We start from the raw sequence: 17,750 nt of genomic DNA on the forward strand, positions 1-17,750 counted from the left end.
TCAACTTTAAAATATAACATTACCTTGAGAGAAAGAAAAATCTACTTTCAATAATTAAATTTATAGTTGCCCCTGGCAAACATATTTGTGGATACATGACTATTGGACTCTCTCATTTTATCCTAAGTGGTTACACATTAAAGCTGGCAGAATTATGCTGTTGTGTCAGTGTCTGTTAACCACCTGAAGCATTTCCCAAAGGAAAATGAGAAGGAGGTTCTCAACGGTACATGTTTTAATAAAATAGTAAAATGGGTATTATTTACTGGTTTGGGAAATACTGGGCATGATCCAGTCAGAGTAAAGTACTTAACAGTGCCATCCGATACAAATCTACTTAGAAGTAAGTCCCATTCAATTGTACAGCTTGCAGCCAAAGCCTCATTGACATATCTGGCTTGTTTTGAAACTATTCACCACAGTTATGGGTTCATAATTCTGAGTTAACTGTGAGTGGACAAAGCTTATGTCTATCATTTGAACCTCAAGCTGTAATTGATTAGGCCTCGAAAACATTACCATAGCCAAAAAGTTTAGCGGGGTTTTTATTCCACAAAACAACTTATTTCTGTTAAGGCTTTTCCATGTAATCTTAGTAGCTTAATAAAAGAATACGTAGCCCACTTCTCAAAAGAAGACTAAAAATATATTAAAACATCTAATTCAATCCAACTATGTTCCAAATTAAAACAGCTAAAGCATATAACATGCATGAATATGAGCTCTCTGTCTGCTGCCAGGACGCACAGAATTATCCCACAAGGAAAGGGGTTTGAGGCTACAAGCAAGAAAGCCTTGCACAATCAAGCTTGGAAAATCCTAATTCTTTTGCACTCCTGACACCACTGGAAACAGCTTCAAGGTCCTCCTACATCTCTCACTTCTCGCTACAAGATAAATTCAGATATATGCATGGAGGAAAACCCAACCATGATCATTAAATGATGCTGCATGTCAATGGTTGGTTTATAAGGTACCTTACTTGCTCCCCCCTGAAAGGTCCCAGTGTGGGTTACAGCAGTATAATCATATAACTACAAACGAGTAAAAGAAATCAAGCAGTTTACATGGAATTATAAAAATGAGTAAAGCCATTCCAAGCAAACACAGCATTGTACAGATAGAACAAAAGACAACTGGGAACTAACAGGATGCCTTTTGCCTTCATTGTCACTTACGTGGAAGCAATATTCCAACTTGATGGACCTTTTTGACCAAACATGGCAATTAAATTTTATATTTCCAGTATTCTCACAATTCTGGAATTGCAGGGAAAGCCTTTGTCAACATTCTGATTTATATCATGCTTTATTAAAGTTGAATTTCAGGTCTCTCAGTCACCCACTTGATTGAGGTGGTTTTCTGTTCGGGATAAGCTGAGAGCCTTTTCACACATGACACTGAAAACATTTTCCATCTGTCTGTGGATATGTAATGCACATGGAAAAAGTTGTATCCTAAGTTACATTGATCAGCTTGTGCAATTGAGCTGCCTTGCCAATCTTTCCCACTGCAGCACTCTGTGCCCTCTAACCTGCACACACACAAAAAAGCATCTTTTGGTGGTCAGTCTTTTCCAGAAGCTGGGGTATATGTGCATGTGTAGACATCCCTTTGCATCATTTGAATCAAAGCTAATAATTCTCCCAAATAGTCGAGAGACTGAGGAACACCTTTGGAACTAGACAAAAGAAGAGACATTTTCATAGACAAATCTGAAAATGCAATTGGTTGGCTTCAGAAGCCTTGAATAAATCTTGGTATTTTATTTTAAATTTCATGCATGTTAGCTCAGATGGGCTACTGACAATTAGAAACCACACATGGATAGGATAGATTAAAATCTTCTTTTAAAAATAGTCAATGGGGACATGTGCCCACAGCCAACATTCATCAGCTGCTTTTCCATGGGATTTTGTGGTTGAACAGACACATCATGTGACGTCATTGTGTTTAGCATTTCCCTGTCACCCCATAGCTAGCATACGGTAGAATCTGGGGAAACACTGAAAACAACCATGTACCTAGCTTTCCCAAAGACACATTGCTAATGAGAAACAGCAGTAGACTTGGGTTTATGACTGCCATGCTCAGTTCTGCAGCATGTTGTTGGCCTTGAGAAAACGCTCTGACAAGCATTCTTAGACCTCTGGATAAAGGGCATTTCACAGCTGAACAGCAACAAACAAGTACCTTTTTCCTGATCACAGCTTATGTCCAAACGGTTCACACAATCAAGATATCACAAGAGATCTACGAACTCTACAATTCTATGATTCTATAAAAGGATACTAACCAGGAGGAAGGCTCTAAGGTAAGTAAAACACTATTTGTTTCCACTGTAACTATCATGAACAAATTTCAATTAATTAACTTCAATTAGTTAATTAACACAGACAGGTTTTGTTACTGAATTAAGGAATTAAGTCACTTCAGCTTCCCTGGGTGTTAACATATGCACATTCAGGTAACATGCATGTGGACAGCAAATGAATAATTTAATATCATGAATTTTTAATAAATTGTGAAGAGCAATTTTTAAGCAATTTTTAATTTAATTGTCAAAAGCTCTGAAATGGTATTTATTTCTAAAAAAAACAGTATTATGATTTCTTTGTTTTTTTAAAATCCACCAGTACATCAAATTTAGACCATGAGAGTGACAAACGAAAGATGGGGAAATAATAAATGTTTGGATATTGACTGTGGGTTGATATTGATATTGAGGGGCTCAGCTGAAAAACAACTAAACAGTCCTTCATATCTGAGTTCATGGGGGGGGGATTATTAGTATTTCATTGCATCAAAATTGGGATTGGCAGAAAAAGCGAATACAACTTTAAGAGAATATTTTGAAAAGAATCTAAATCAGGGAACAGACGTTAATATAGTTTGGGATGCAGGAAAAGCAGTAATGTGAGGTTTTTTTTCATCCAACGAAACATAATCCAAAGGAAAGAAAGAGAGAGAGAAATTAGAGAATCTTTTGAAGGAGATAAGAAAACATGGAGGGGAGGATGGACTTTGATAAGTGGAATGCATAAAGGAAGAGGATAGAATGGAGTGAAGAAAGAGCTTTGAGTCAACAGGGGCCCATTCTTCATCCTCTGGACCTCCTGGGAAACTCAACAAACCTGCTCACCTGGAACTGGGTATGGAAAGGGCAGTCAAATAGGACCCAGCTGTGGTCAGCCTGAGAAAGCACCATCCACCTTGGGGTTGGCCATAGAAAGCAAGTCTACAATGAGAGACTAGAGTGATGTCCACTGTTTCCAGGAACTCTTCTCATTGGAAGACTTTTGTGGCTGAGTTTGTTTGGACCCTTGCTGAGAACCCAGAGGCTTAGATACAGGGTTTGTCAGAAGGAAAATGATTTTTTTTTATATACAGTGGTACCTCGGTTTTCGAACGTAATCCATTCCGGAAGACCGTTCGAGTTCCCAAATGTTTGAAAACTGAAAACTCGGTATGCAAGCCTCAATATGGAAAACTCAATATGGAAGCCATGTGGCATGTTTGAATTCCGAGGCGAGTTCAGAAACCGAAGCATTTACTTTCGGGTTTACGCCATTTGAAAACCGAAATGTTCGAAAACAGAGCCGTTCAAAAACTGAGCTATCACTGTATACAGTTGTGTGTTTGTGTAAATTTGGATTAATGTAACAATTTTATATGTAACTATTTTTGTAATAGTTTGTTTAAGATGTCTGCTGCTGCTTCAGATTATTTGTACACAACTTGGAGATATTTTTTAACATATTAAGTGTTATTTAGGAATACTTTAGGAAATTTAAATTGAATATTCAGCCACTTATTATTGAGGGGAAGTGCGTGGAACAGGTCTCGTTGTTTCGATTTCTGGGAATGGAGTTGAGAGACGACCTAACCTGGGGAGAGAACAGCAAAGACCTGGTGAAGAGAGCACAGCAGAGATTATATTTTCTGAGAATCCTCCGGAAAAATAATCTCTCAAAGGACCTGTTGATGGCATTTTACCATTGCACTGTGGAGTGTGTATTAATTTATGGTCTCTGTGTGTGGTTTGGGAGCTGCACGGCCAGGAAAAAAATAATGCTATCCAGGGTTGTAAAGGTTGCAGAGAGAATAATTGGGTGCACTCTTCCCACCTTAGATCAAATCTATGCTGCCAAGTGCCATAAGAAAGCGGCAGAGATAGCGCAGGATAGTACACACCCAAAAAATGATCTCTTTCAGCTTCTGCCTTCTGGAAGGAGGTATAGGGTTATAAAGGCCAGGACTAGCCGCCTGAGAAACAGTTTCTACGCAAATGCAATTCTGGTTCTAAACACAGCATAAGGGGTCTCTATAGTATAGTGTATTTTAAAATGGGGTTTCAGAGTTTTTAGGGGGTTTTATGTAGTTTTATGTAGTTTTTATGTAGTTTTTCAATTTCATTGTTCTGCATGGGACAATGACAATAAAGATATCATATATTGTATATATTGTATATCGTTATTGATTATTTAATCAATGGTTGCATTTGAACCCTAGTTTTGAAGCTTTACCTTCATATAGGCACTCCAGTCAACATGAGGTCTATCTGATGCTTTTGGATTCAGGTAGGCAGCCATGTTGGTGTGACACAGTCCAGTAGCACCTTAGAGACCAACTAAGTTTGTTTTTGGTATAAGCTTTCATGCACATGCAAACTTAGTTGGTCTTTAAGGTGCTACTGGACAATTTTTTTTATTTTTTTATATATTCTGATGCTGTTGGAGTTCAGTTGTCATGAATGTGAGCACTGTTGGTTGGGGCTGATGGGAACTGCAGTCCAACAACGTCTCGTAGAACCATAGAATTTCAGAGGTGGAAGGGACCATGAGCCCCACCAGACCAGGGACTTAATCCTAGCTGGGGGAAGTCCCAATTGAAGGCCGTGGTGGCTGCCTCTTTGTGGACAGAATGGGTAACATAATCCACGGGCAAGGATGGCCTTCTTTGAAACCACTTTGCATCATCCCTTAAGCCACAAGGCCTGGACTGTAAGTATCAAAGCTCTGGCTTTAAGTCTGGGCTTTCTGCCAGTTCATATACTGATTTTCCATAGCTGAAGGCCTCTTTTGGAGGCTAAGATTAAATTCGTTTTTCAGATGCAGAACCACAGGAGCTCCTTTGCCACAAGGTATGAGTGGATGCTGAATTAGCCTAGGCCGCAAACAGGGAGCCTCCTTATTTTTTAAAAGTCAGGGAGGCTTATAATATTTCAAAACACAATGAAACAAGTTAATCACTTAACAAAAAAGGCCTTTTGGTTTAACATTTTGTGTTAAGGGTTTTCCATGCTCACTCAAGTCCCTATATGCTTTGCTGCTACTCTACGCTGGCCGAGGGGCATTCAATCACAGATCTGTCTGTTTGTCGACACGTGGAATCTATGTGACTGAAACTACCTATCCTACATTGCAAGTCCCCCAAACTGGCAAGCAATATCACATCCACAGAGAGTGATAAAAAAAAAGTTGGAAGGGACTTTGGAAAATCAGATTTCTGAGAAACGCTCCTCCCCACAACCCCGTTTCACATGTGAAGTTTATATGGAAATATAATAGTACCCCAGGAGGGCTTTTGAGTCCTGCGTTTGGGGGCTGAACGGTAAAAATGCCTAGTTTTCAGGCTTTTTTGGAGGGGGGGGGAATTGTCAAATGCATCCAGTGACAACTACTAAATTCTTGGGGCTCCAGACCACGAGGGAATACCTCAGCAATTCTGTTAACTCTGTGACTCAGCCTTTCAGTGGATTTCAAGGCTCTTCGGCGCATGCACACGGTTGAAGTCCTTGTGTGTATGCATGTACACAGACTTTGTCTGACTGTCCTTATCTCTGCCTTTTCTACCTGTCATTTCCATGTGTGCTTATGTCTTTGCTTCCCAACCTATCTTTTGTGTCCATTCTTTCCAGCTTTATTCCTCCCCTTAGACCAGGGGTCAGCAGACGTTTTCAGCAGGGGGCCAGTCCACTGTCCCTCAGACCTTGTGGGGGGCCAGACTATATTTTGAAGAAATATGCCCCACTAATAACCCAGAGATGCATTTTAAATAAAAGGACACATTCAACTCATGTAAAAACCCACTGATTCCTGGACCGTCTGTGGGCTGGATTGAGAAGGTGATTGGGCCGGATCCGGTCCCCAGGCCTTAGTTTGCCTACCCATGACTTAGACATTCTCTCTCTCTCTCTCTCTCTCTCTCTCTCTCTCTCTCTGTGTGTGTGTGTGTGTATCTGTCTCTCTCTTTCTTTCTTTCTTTCTTTCTTTCTTTCTTTCTTTCTTTCTCTCTCTCTCTCTCTCTCTCTCTCTCTCTCTCTCTCTCTCACACACACACACACACACACACACACCCACCAAGAAACTTATTGTGGCAAAACTAGGGAATTTCTGCTTTGAGTCAGGTATCCTATTGCGAGTCTCCAGGTCCTAAACATCCTGTGTGTTTTATGGTGATTGCCTGGCTATGGGGGGAACAGCTCAGAGGAGATCGCTACGGTTTCTCCCCGCCATACTGTGTAGCAAAACAATGGGCTCCATTGATTGTGTTTAGTGGCATTGCAGGCTGCCAAACCCCTTTTGCACATTACTGTGGGCAAGCAAGCAAGGAAACTTAATGCGCAACAGGACCAAGGTAGGGATAAAATGAATTAGATTGCCTCAGCTCCGAGGCAACCTGCCAGCTGCAGCATTACGGAGCTGGAGCTATACCAGTTGTACCTAAGTCATATTCAAAACTGCACAGATCATAATCGGCAGTGGATTAGGGGACATGGGGTCTCATTGCTGAGCTGTGTTCGGGGGCCTGCAGTTCTCTGATTCACATACATATTCCTGCCTGCAGTCGGCGCTTAGAAAGCAATCATACATGCACACTGGGAAATTGCTTCCCCTTGCATGTGGAAACCCACAATGCAGTATTTCATGCCAGTCAGGTTACTGAGATTTCAGAAATCCCTGTGGCTGAAAACATAGCCATCGGTCTTCTGCCATGGGGTGAGGAAAGAACCACTGTTCTGAGCTGTGGTTTTATATATACATACATACAATATATCTATAAATCTAGAGCTATATCTATCTATGTGCAAGCCTGATAGAACCACCATCCACAAAGATTTGTGTACTAGCAATGTAGAGATAAAAATATTATTATTGTTTTGGCTTTGTACTCAGATACATTTTCTACTTATTTCAGCAGGACATCAGTCTGGCTGGGTTCCACCTCAAGCATGATGAATCTAGCCCTGTACAAAATTATCATGTATATTAAAAGAAACAGCAGTGGTTCATATTTGTGAAGTCAACAAAGACAACCATTTTGGTTCTCGAAGCAATTTTTTCAGCGAACCTAAGAATGGGTTCAGAAATATTTAAGTCCACACATGCTTTAGTCGGGTTGAACTGAAACCTAATACAAAGCTTTAATACCACTATATTTAGTCTAAATAAATTTGTAGATGTGCCAGTGGCAGAGCCATAGCTAGGTGATCTTGCGCCCCTGGCAGAACCGCCCAGATTGTGCCCCCTAGCCATGGACAGATTAGCTCTCTTTACACCACTCCTCCAACCCCCCCCTTCACCCTCTATTTAAAAACTTTTCTTATGAGGCAATAATTGATATTTTAATTTATAGACATATTTAAGGACATACCTTTAAGCCAATTTGGTGCCCCTGGCAGGGGCCCACCTCAACACCCCCTAGCTATGGCCCTGGCCAGTGGACAGGGCTGCCTCAAAACATTTTGGCACCTGAGGTGAATCACAAAGGAGAAGAAGGGGTGAGTGAATATCTACATTAGGGACAAGGAGGGGCAGAAATCAAATGAAACTTACCCAGTAGTTGAAGTGGGAATCAAAGACTGTTGTAAGGGGGAGGGAAGGCGCCCATTCTGAATCATGCCAGGTGGGTGCAGAGATCAGGAGACCCCAGAGTAAGGTGGGCTGGCCCTGTAAAGGCACATACTCTTTTCTTGTAGCTGGCACCACCACTTGACGTCCACAGGCAGCTGCTGTGATTCCAGCCCTCTGGTGATTCACCTGTCCTTGACTCTCCTAAAACCCACACAGACATATACAAACATAAGGCCCATAGTGGCTTCAGTTGGTGGCCTTCTTTAGTTTAGACTTCTGGAACTCTGTGGCGAAGAAACATGCTTGCCACCCAGAGCTTCCATTTGCAAGGAATGGAAGCCCCTCTCCCAGGACTGTCCACAACAACAGCAGAATGGTGGCACACCACTTGGCAATTCAACAGTGGCTGTCATGAACCCCTGAGTCACTGTGCATCCGTACCTCTTGAACAAAGAATTTATACTCTACATATCGGGAAGGGGGCTAGAGGAGGAGAGAAAAATTTGAATCTGTAGAGTTTACAGTTGGTGCCCCTTAGGTGTCTTCCTTTGTGTAATATACCTCAGCACAGTAAATCTGAAGGAGCATCTCCACCCCCATTGTTCTGCCCAGATACTTGGGTCCAGCTCTGAGGCCCTTCTGGCAGTTCCCTCCCTGCGAGAAGTGAGGTCACAGGGAACCAGGCAGAGGGCCTTCTCAGTGGTGGCGCCCGCCCTGTGGAACACCTTCCCATCAGATGTCATGGAAATAAACAGCTATCTGACTTTTAGAAGACATCTGAAGGCAGCCCTATTTAGGGAAGTTTTTAATGTTTGCTATTTTATCACTTTATTATTATTATCATTAATATTCTGTGTGGCAGGAGAAACCAAGCCAGATGGGCAGCGTATCAATAATAATAATAAATGATGGTGATGATCCCACACTGGAATCCTTCATAAAAACAGATTATGTATCATGGGAAGAGAAGAGATAACAAACAGCTATTATACGGATACCACTGATGGAAATATGGTGTCAAGACACAGATTTCATAAGAATAGGGGTAGGCAATGGGGTGCCCTCCAGAGAGAGATGTTGGAGCAATTCCTCCCTTACCTTTTCTTGGGCTGCTTAAGAAAGACCTGTGTTCCCTGAGGGAAGAGAGACGCAAGGTAGACCAGCCCTGGGAGCTTGTGCCCTCAGCTCCTAGATGGCTTGAAAGGGCTCTGGCATGTTACATTTTATATAATGTATTTTTAAAGTATTTTAACACACATGATATAAAATTGTAAAATTGTAAATCAATTTATATGCCTTGGCAGAAAGGCAGCATATACATCCAACAGATAAATAAGTAAAATATTACTGGACCAGCAACCCTGATCACTGCCTGCACTAGGTGGGGCAAAATGAGTTGCAGTCTCCAAGAAGATTTGGAAGCTGCCATGTTGTCTGTAGTAAAGCAAACTGAGAAAAGCACTGAGACCTGAAGGACAAATATTTTAAAAAACCAAGAATGCTGGTTAAAGTTTTCTTTTTTCTTTTTCCCAGCTGCAAGCAAGATCAATAAACCACTGCATTTAATAAACTCATCATTTTTATTTTTATTTCTGGAGTATTGTGCTGAAATCACTGCTTTGGCTCTCTCTTTTTAATTACAGCTTGTTTGTAACCCTGATATATATAGGACACCAGGGAGAACTCTGAGACTTTAATTTTGTATCCCCCTTCCCTCCCATCCTCTATGCCAAAAAAGCATTTTATGAAGATTGAAATTTTAGCATCCACATAAACAATAAAAACAATAGCTGTTATGTCAAACTTCAAGGCATCTGTTACTGTATTTTGCAAATTTGGCATTAATCCTGTGTCATTCTTAATTACAGTACGGCATGGTTTGCATTGTCATTTCACCTTTTACTGTATAGAGATCTTCTGGACTTTTTAGAGCAAGAGATTAAATTGAAGAAATTAGAAGACGTCAACAACACAGTGACGGACTGGTGACAATGCCACCAACTGAATGAAGTGGGTAAGCAAAATGGATTTATGAGTTCTCAATTCGGAAGAGAACTCAGGAGATTCAGAAAAACTAATTTCCAGAATGTATAAGCTATTATTAGAGTGGCGAAAGAGAGGTCTCCAGCTGTTTTTGGACTACAATGCCCATCGTCCCTAGCTAGCAGGACCAGTGGTCAGGGAAGATGGAAACTGTAGTCCAAAAATAGCTGGAGACCCAAGCACTGCTCTACAGAGAAGTGAGAATGCTGCAGAGGAAACTAAGGACATTGCTAGGCAGGCATTGTTTGTTTGTTTATTTGATTTATATATCGCCCTACATCCCCGGATCACAAGGCGGTTTACAATATAAAATCGATTGCACAAGGCCCTCCCTTTGTGGCCTTGGCTGGCTTTCCTTTGGGCCCCTGTGGGTCTGACTGGGCCACAGGTGGTTGTACCACAGAGCTGCTTGGAATGGAAAAGGGGAAACGAGTAGCTGAAGAAATATGAGGCAATGGCTTATTTGCCTTTGTGCTTTATCTAGCATTTGGTAAGCTTTTGGTGGCAGGGGCCACCTCATTGTGTATCTTCATGATGTCTACTTTAATGAACCTAGTGCCTTTGCTGGTGATTCCAGATGTAACTTTAATAGATATAATAACTGGGGAGGTCTGCTCAAAAGGCCCTAAAAAGTGGTGTTTATGAGACAGACAACCTGAGAGGAAATTGACTCTGATTATTTGAATACAGTGCAATGTTTGCAGCATCTGGAAGTCTACAGTAAAAAAGCAAGACTTTTCTTATTTTCCCCTCCTAATGTGGATGTTTATTGCCCAACTCTTGTATAAATGGAGTTGCTCTGCGTGATCCAGGCTGTGCAATATTTGTTGGGGAAAGCACCACAATTCTGAGGAAATCAGATTGGCTCCCCGACTTGGCACATGAAAGTGTTCATTGTGTAAGTTTCTCAGCAGGGCACCATAGAGCCAAATTCTGGGCTCGGCACATCTGCATGGTTATATGAGTTGTATTGAGAAGCAAGTGCCATCTATCTGGTCCCTAAATTCCCAACTGGTTCTTTAAATTCTGGTTCTGCACAAGATAAATTAACTAAGGTTCTGTGCTCGCTAGCAAAATACAAGAGTGCTCAGGATAATTTTTAAGGCCTTTTAGCACATGGTCCTAGTGCCAAGCTGAAATTTATCAGAAGACAAAACCTTTTTTTTTAAAAAAAGCATTTTTCCTCCTATTGGAGAAGTTCAATGAAATGTTTTCCCTAATTTCTCAGTCCACAAATAAGGTAGAAAAAATTGAGATGATATTTGGGCTCAGCTGCCCTATGAATGGCCATTATAGATATGGAAGTCTGTAACCAACTAAATTTTACTCAGAGTTGAGCCACTGGAATTAATAAAAATAAGCTAGATGTGGCTGCTAATTTCAATGGGTATACTCTGAGTAAAAGTCAGTTGCATACAACTTGGAATGGAAGATTAGTTGCTTATGATTGGAACACTCACTATGGAGTGAAATTGCTACTCCGTCAGAGAACATGACCTTGTCCGTCCGTCCTAGAGTTAAATCTGTTTGAGACCTGGAATGGAGGGGGTGGGGAAGACCTATAAATAGGATTTTATTTATGAAGGCTGGTGAGTGTGTGAGATCACATCTGCTTCCCATATTGGACTTGTATGAGTCCAAGTAATATGGAATATGGAATAAAAACGAGTGTCACCACTTATATGGAATTCACTGCATTTGTAGGTTCAGCTGGCTAGCTAATTGGTGGAGATAACGCTATTGTTACCTGCAGACAGGCATCCAGGTTCAGAAGTTAAGCTGTGACACCTGTTCACAGCCAATGGTCAAAGAACCACAAAAACACTTGTGAAATCTTTTCACAGCTATTCTGGCCTGTTACTTTAGAATTGCAAGCTTCCTTGCCACCCACCGCCACTTCCTGGCGAGGCAAAAGAAGAACTCTGTGATACACATCAACACTGTCTTCAAAAAACTATTACCTTTCCTCTCTCTCTGACCTTGCACCTCCCATTACACTTGAGAGAAAAAACTGACACTGCAATTTGGAGATGAACTCCTCTTCAGGCCTCTAACACACCAGCCTAAGAAGACAGCTCCCCCAGAATGACAAGATTCTGAGTCTGCTTCCACTGACACAGAAAGAGCAAAGACCCCCTGACAAACATCACTTTACTTCTCTGCAAACAACAGAAATCACTCCCTTTGTTCCTGGAGACTTTACAGCTATGTGCTGAACTGTACTCAAAACTGACTGCACACCTTGCAGTTTCTGCAATTCCATACCAAGGTCCAGCTTCGAGGGCCTTCTGGCGGTTCCCTCCCTGCGAGAAGTGAGATTACAGGGAACTAGTCATATGGCCTTCTCAGTGGTGGCACCCACCCTGTGGAACACCCTCCCATCAATTGTCAAGGAAATAAACAACTATAGGACTTTTAGAAGACATCTGAAGGCAGCCCTGTTTAGTTTTTAATGTTTGATGTTTTATCGTGTTTTTAACATTCTGTTGGGAGCTGCCAAGAGTGGCTGGGGAAACCCAGCCAGATGGGCAGGGTACAAATAATAAAATCATCATCATCATCATCCTACTCCTGTAAAGGTAAAGGTAAAGGGACCTCTAACCATTAAGTCCAGTCACAGACAACTCTGAGGTTGCGGCGCTCATCTTGCTTTACTGGCTGAGGGTGCCGGCGTTTGTCCGCAGACAGCTTCCGAGTCATGTGGCCAGCATGACTAAGCTGCTGCTGGCAAACCAGAGCAGCGCACGGAAACGCCATTTACCTTCCTGCCGGAGTGGTACCTATTTATCTACTTGCATTTGGGGTGTGCTTTCTAACTGCTAGGTTGGCAGGAGCAGGGACCAAACAATGGGAGCTCACCCTGTTGCGGGGATTCAAACCGCTGGCCTTCTGATCGGCAAGCCCAAGGCTCTTTGGTTTAGACCACAGCACCACCTGCGTCCCCTACTACTCCTGTAGGGATAGGAAATTAGGGCAGGCTGGTTGGCGAATGTGAGGTGCTCCTTCATACTCGTGGGCACATGGGGAAGAGCTACCAGGACTGTGTCCCATCTCTGCCTTGCACAGCACAGACCACATCTTTTTCACCAGCACACATGTGACCAATACTCAGGGAAGGAAAGATAATGAGGAGACCTCCATCTGTGCTGTGCGGGAACCAAGATATATAGAAGTTTCCAGGTGAAACACATCATTGTCCTCTATTGTCAGGCTTAATGCAATGGGGAAAAGGTCTGCAATACATTAACTGCCTCTCTCTAGTCACTTCTCTTGGGTGGAATGCAGCAGGGTAAATTCTGTGGCCCATCTAGGTGTATGCATGTGCTGGATTAATTCCAACAACACACAGAAACTAATGTGTCAGAGAAAACTGGAGAACGAAAACAAACTTTAGTCACACAAATAACACTGGAAGATATAACTAAAGCAACCAAGAAACTTAAACCACATACGTACATACTTTATTTGCGTTAGCCACTAGCCATAGCAATAAAATAAAACACAATATACGGAGGACAGAGCTAAATGCTTAGCTATACACAAAATATGCTCTAGAGGTTTACATCTATACAATTTGATACATAATCCACGTAAAGCACCAGCCATGGATGATTTACCTGGATATTTCTATAAAAAATTATCGGAGATGCTATTGCCCCATTTGCAAAGATTGTTTAACAGTGTATTAGCTGGCAAGCCACTTCCTAAGTCATGGAATTGTAGCGATATTAAAAACGGGTAAAGATCCAGGAAATCCAGAATCATACAGGCCTATTTAATAAATTGGACAAGATGGGAGAAAAAATCACTGGCATATTAGCAGATAAAATGGCAAAAATACTACCAAACCTAATCCACACTGATCCAGCAGAATTTGTTAAAAAATGGGCACATAGCAGATCAGATCCTAGTATAGGCAAAATGCTGAATTCACGGTACTATGGAAAAGCCTGAGGAATAACTTCTCTAGATGTCCACAAGGCTTTTGAAAAAGATCATTGAAAGTATTTGTTCCAAACTTTATTTATTCTAAAATGAACTTTTGAAATGACTTTATATTAATTTTTAAAAATCTGTACAGCAATAGCTGAGCAGTAATACAGTTGAATGGTCAAGGCTCTGAATACAAAGAGGCACAAAACAAGGGTGCACTTTATAACCTTTATTATTTGCAGGAACCACTGGCTAATGCATTCAGAACTAATAAAAAAAAGATCCAAGACTGCAATTAATTGTATTGTTTCAACATTCCCAGAGAGGGGATACAGGTTTACCACATCTGCAAAGATATTATGATGCAGCCCATATACAAAATGTTATTAGTATGATACACAATGTAAAAGAGAAGCTTTAGATACAACTGGAGTTTGGTGAATCTGAGCAACATAGAAGATCAGGTATCCCATTTTTCATTTGTAACAAAACTATCCTAGAAATGCCAACAACTTTATTTGCAAAAGCAATGATAGATTTGGCTATCCTGGATATCATTATACCTATGTCATCATTAGGGGCGTGGGTGGCGCTGTGGTCTAATCCCCAGAGCCTAGGGCTTGCCGATCAGAAGGTTGGCGGTTTGAATCACCGTGACAGGGAGAGCTCCAATTGTTTGGTCCCAGCTCCTGCCCACCTAGCAGTTTGAAAGCACGTCAAGTGCAAGTAGATAAATAGGTACCGCTCTGGTAGGAAGGTAAACGGTGTTTCCGTGCGCTGCTCTGGTTTGCCAGAAGCAGCTTAGTCATGCTGGCCACATGACCCAGAAGCTGTCTGTGGACAAACACCGGGTCTCTCGGCCTTTATAGTGAGTTGAGCGCGCAACCCCAGAGTTGTCCACGACTTGGCCTAATGGTTGGGGGTACCTTTACCTTTATGTCATCATTGATTTTGTTTGAATTGCTCTCCTCCTTCTACACATCTGATAGAGAGCACCAACCACAGGTTTTTCTATACAGTTCAACCAGAGCAGGATTTTCTATACAGTTCAACCAGGCCCCCGGTTTCTGGAACCCTGAGCAAAAACTGCAGATCCAGCAAACAGAAAGAACAACAATGCAGTTTGTACTTAATGAAAGCAATTTTAAGCTATTAAATATAACATTTTCTTCTGTCTCAATTTACTGATTGCAGAGCAAATAATATCCCAAATATTTACAGGATGTCATTACCTTTGCAAACAGAGCAATTTTAAGCACTTAAGAGGGAAGTCTTGCTGTTGTATTAATTGGCTGCAACTAAAACACCAGCGTTTATTCAGACTGTTTGAATAGCTCTTGTTGAATCACAGGTCTGAATCAACGGTTATTAGTCTAAAAAGCGAAATGTCTTTTGTTTGTATCAGATAAACGCTGTGCTACTAATTGTGGCATAAACAGATGCATTAAAGCAAATCAATATATGAGAGGCTAATAATAATAATAAATAATGAGTTCACATTAAACACTTCTTTACAGCATCCTTTGCATTGCAATAAACCATATATTCTGAATGTGTGAATGAGCCTGTGAAATGAAAACAATGGAAAACAACTGAATGGACCCGTGAGATAAAATTGCTGCTACAGAGTCATCATTACCATGCTAGCATTTATCAACTTGGTGCAGCCAGCAAACACATCTGGTTTTAATAGACATGTACACTGTAGGGTTTTTGGCTCTTCCTTTGTCCTACATACTTTCCCTCCTCTTTATCCTTGTCTGTTGTCAGTGATTTGATGAAGTTAAAATAGACTCCACTTGATTCCACTAATGGACCTTAAATGAAGGGAGAGCTTTCCCCATAGCTTTCGAAGCAAGTTTAAATGGAGCTACTATTGGCCTCATCCATTTGCACAGCCCAAGAATTAACTTGGTGAAAGAAATGGCCCTGATGCCTTTCGCAAGCCTTTATAAAGGGAAGGGGCAAATCACACACACACACACACACACACACACACACACACACGTACTGATGCAATGCATTTTTGTAAAAAAGCTTCTCCTGAGAATGGTGCATTGCCAGTAGCATCCTGGTCCCATTCCTGTAATTTGGAGGCAAGATGGAAATACAGTGGTACCTTGGCTCTCAAACTTAATTTGTTCCAGGAGTCCATTCCAAAAACAAAGCATTCTGAAACCAAGGTGCGCTTTCCCATAGAAAGTAATGCAAAATGGATTAATCCGTTCCAGACTTTTAAAAACAACCCCTAAAACAGCAATTTAACATGAATTTTACCATCTAACGAAACCATTGATCCATAAAATGAAAGCAATAAACAATGTACTGCGGTCACACAATCAATCAATCAATAGCTGAACTGGGTTCCACACAGACACAAAAACAAAACAAAAAAAGCAGGAAAAACAAAAACGCAAAATAAATAGCAAAAACAGACAGACCACAGCGTAACACTCAAAACCCATGAATGGCACTCAAATTGGAAGTGTAACACTCAAAACGGAGCATGTTCGGCTTCCGAAGAAAGTTCGCAAACCAGTACACTTACTTCCTGGTTTGCAATGTTTGGGTTCCAAGTTGTTTGAGTACCAAGGCACTTGAGAACCAAGGTACTACTGTAGAGCCCACGCTCTGCCAAGGGCCCTGATGCTAACCTCCAGAGGATGTATGTTGATATTACAAGCCCACCTCCTCCAAGTCCATCAGACGTGGTTTGGCACAGCTGGTGATGTATATTCAGAACCGAGTGAAGATGGAGATTAAATTCACACCTCATCTCATCCCATATAAAGGGAAAGGTTTCAAGGTCAGTGTTTTAGGTGAATGAATGGAGCAGCATTTGGCAAAAAGGCCTTGTGCTTACTTTGCCATTCTCCCTGAATGCAGCTGCTGCCTCCAGGCCTTCACAGTTGTTGTTTTTAATCACTAAGATGCACGACTATGACTAAAACAACAACAACAAGGAACCATCCATATGCTGTGGGACTGAGTTTGTTTTCAATCTCCAAATTGGTCCCCTTATACGCATGATGGGTGTGCATGTGTGTGGGGGGGGGTGATCCTAAAGTTAATCACTTTGGTGGCCGGCAACAGCACCACAGAAAATTAATAGAGAGAAAAAAGTGACAATATCCAAAGAGGGGGAATAAATCCAAATAACAGGATGGTGAAAGGGTATTGGCTTTTCATGATGATGATGGTGGTGGTGGTGATTTTGGGAAGTTTTTTTTTTAATGTTTGATGTTTTATTATGGTTTTATACGTGTTGCAAGCTGCCAGATGGGCAGGGTAGAAACAATACAATTATTAAATTGGTGCGGTTTTTTTTAAAAAAAATATTGTGTGGCTGAGGGCAATCCAGATAAAAACACCCAAGACAACCATGAAAACAAGCCACTCTATTTACTATGTGAGTCAAACTCAAAAGTAGGGTTATTTTTATTTTCTTTTTTGTCCCTCAGTGTGGGCAAGGATTATTTTAATCTGCCAAAACCTAAACAGAATAATTGAAGTTGCACTAAACTATCACAAGGAGCTGAGCTGAAAGGAGACATCAGCACTAGATTTTTGCTGCTATGGTGGTGGCAGGCATTTTTGGTTTCAGTTCAAACGAAAGGGGCCTAGTGATGTAACAGAGTCTCCTTGGATAATGCCTCCCTTTCACTGAAGTCCAACTCTGAGGGCCTTCTGGCAGTTTCCTCACTGTGAAAAGTGAGGTTACAGGGAACCAGGAAGAGGGCCTTTTCGGTGGAGGCGCCCTCCCTGTAGAACGCCCTGCCACGAGATGTCAAGGAAATAGACAACTATCTGACTTTTAGAAGACACCTGAAGGCAACCCTGTTTAGGGAAGCTTTTAATGTTTGATGCTTTATTGTGATTTTACTATTCTTTTGGAAGCCACCCAGAGTGGCTGGGGAA

The 17,750-nt window shown here is 41.5% G+C and overlaps 1 long non-coding RNA gene across 1 annotated transcript in view; it reads left to right on the top strand.

Moving 5' to 3' along the window:
• Window positions 1-2,008: 2,008 nt before the first annotated feature.
• LOC310668028 overlaps window positions 2,009-17,750 on the top strand; it is a 44,252-nt gene continuing 28,510 nt past the window's right edge. The window contains exons 1-2 of the long non-coding RNA XR_014506557.1: window positions 2,009-2,314; window positions 9,787-9,870. This is a non-coding gene — a long non-coding RNA (uncharacterized lncRNA). The remainder of the gene's footprint in view (window positions 2,315-9,786; window positions 9,871-17,750) is intronic.

Source organism: Podarcis tiliguerta (assembly GCF_965153285.1).
Source record: "Podarcis tiliguerta genome assembly, chromosome: 17".
Taxonomy (NCBI): Eukaryota; Metazoa; Chordata; class Lepidosauria; order Squamata; family Lacertidae; genus Podarcis; species Podarcis tiliguerta.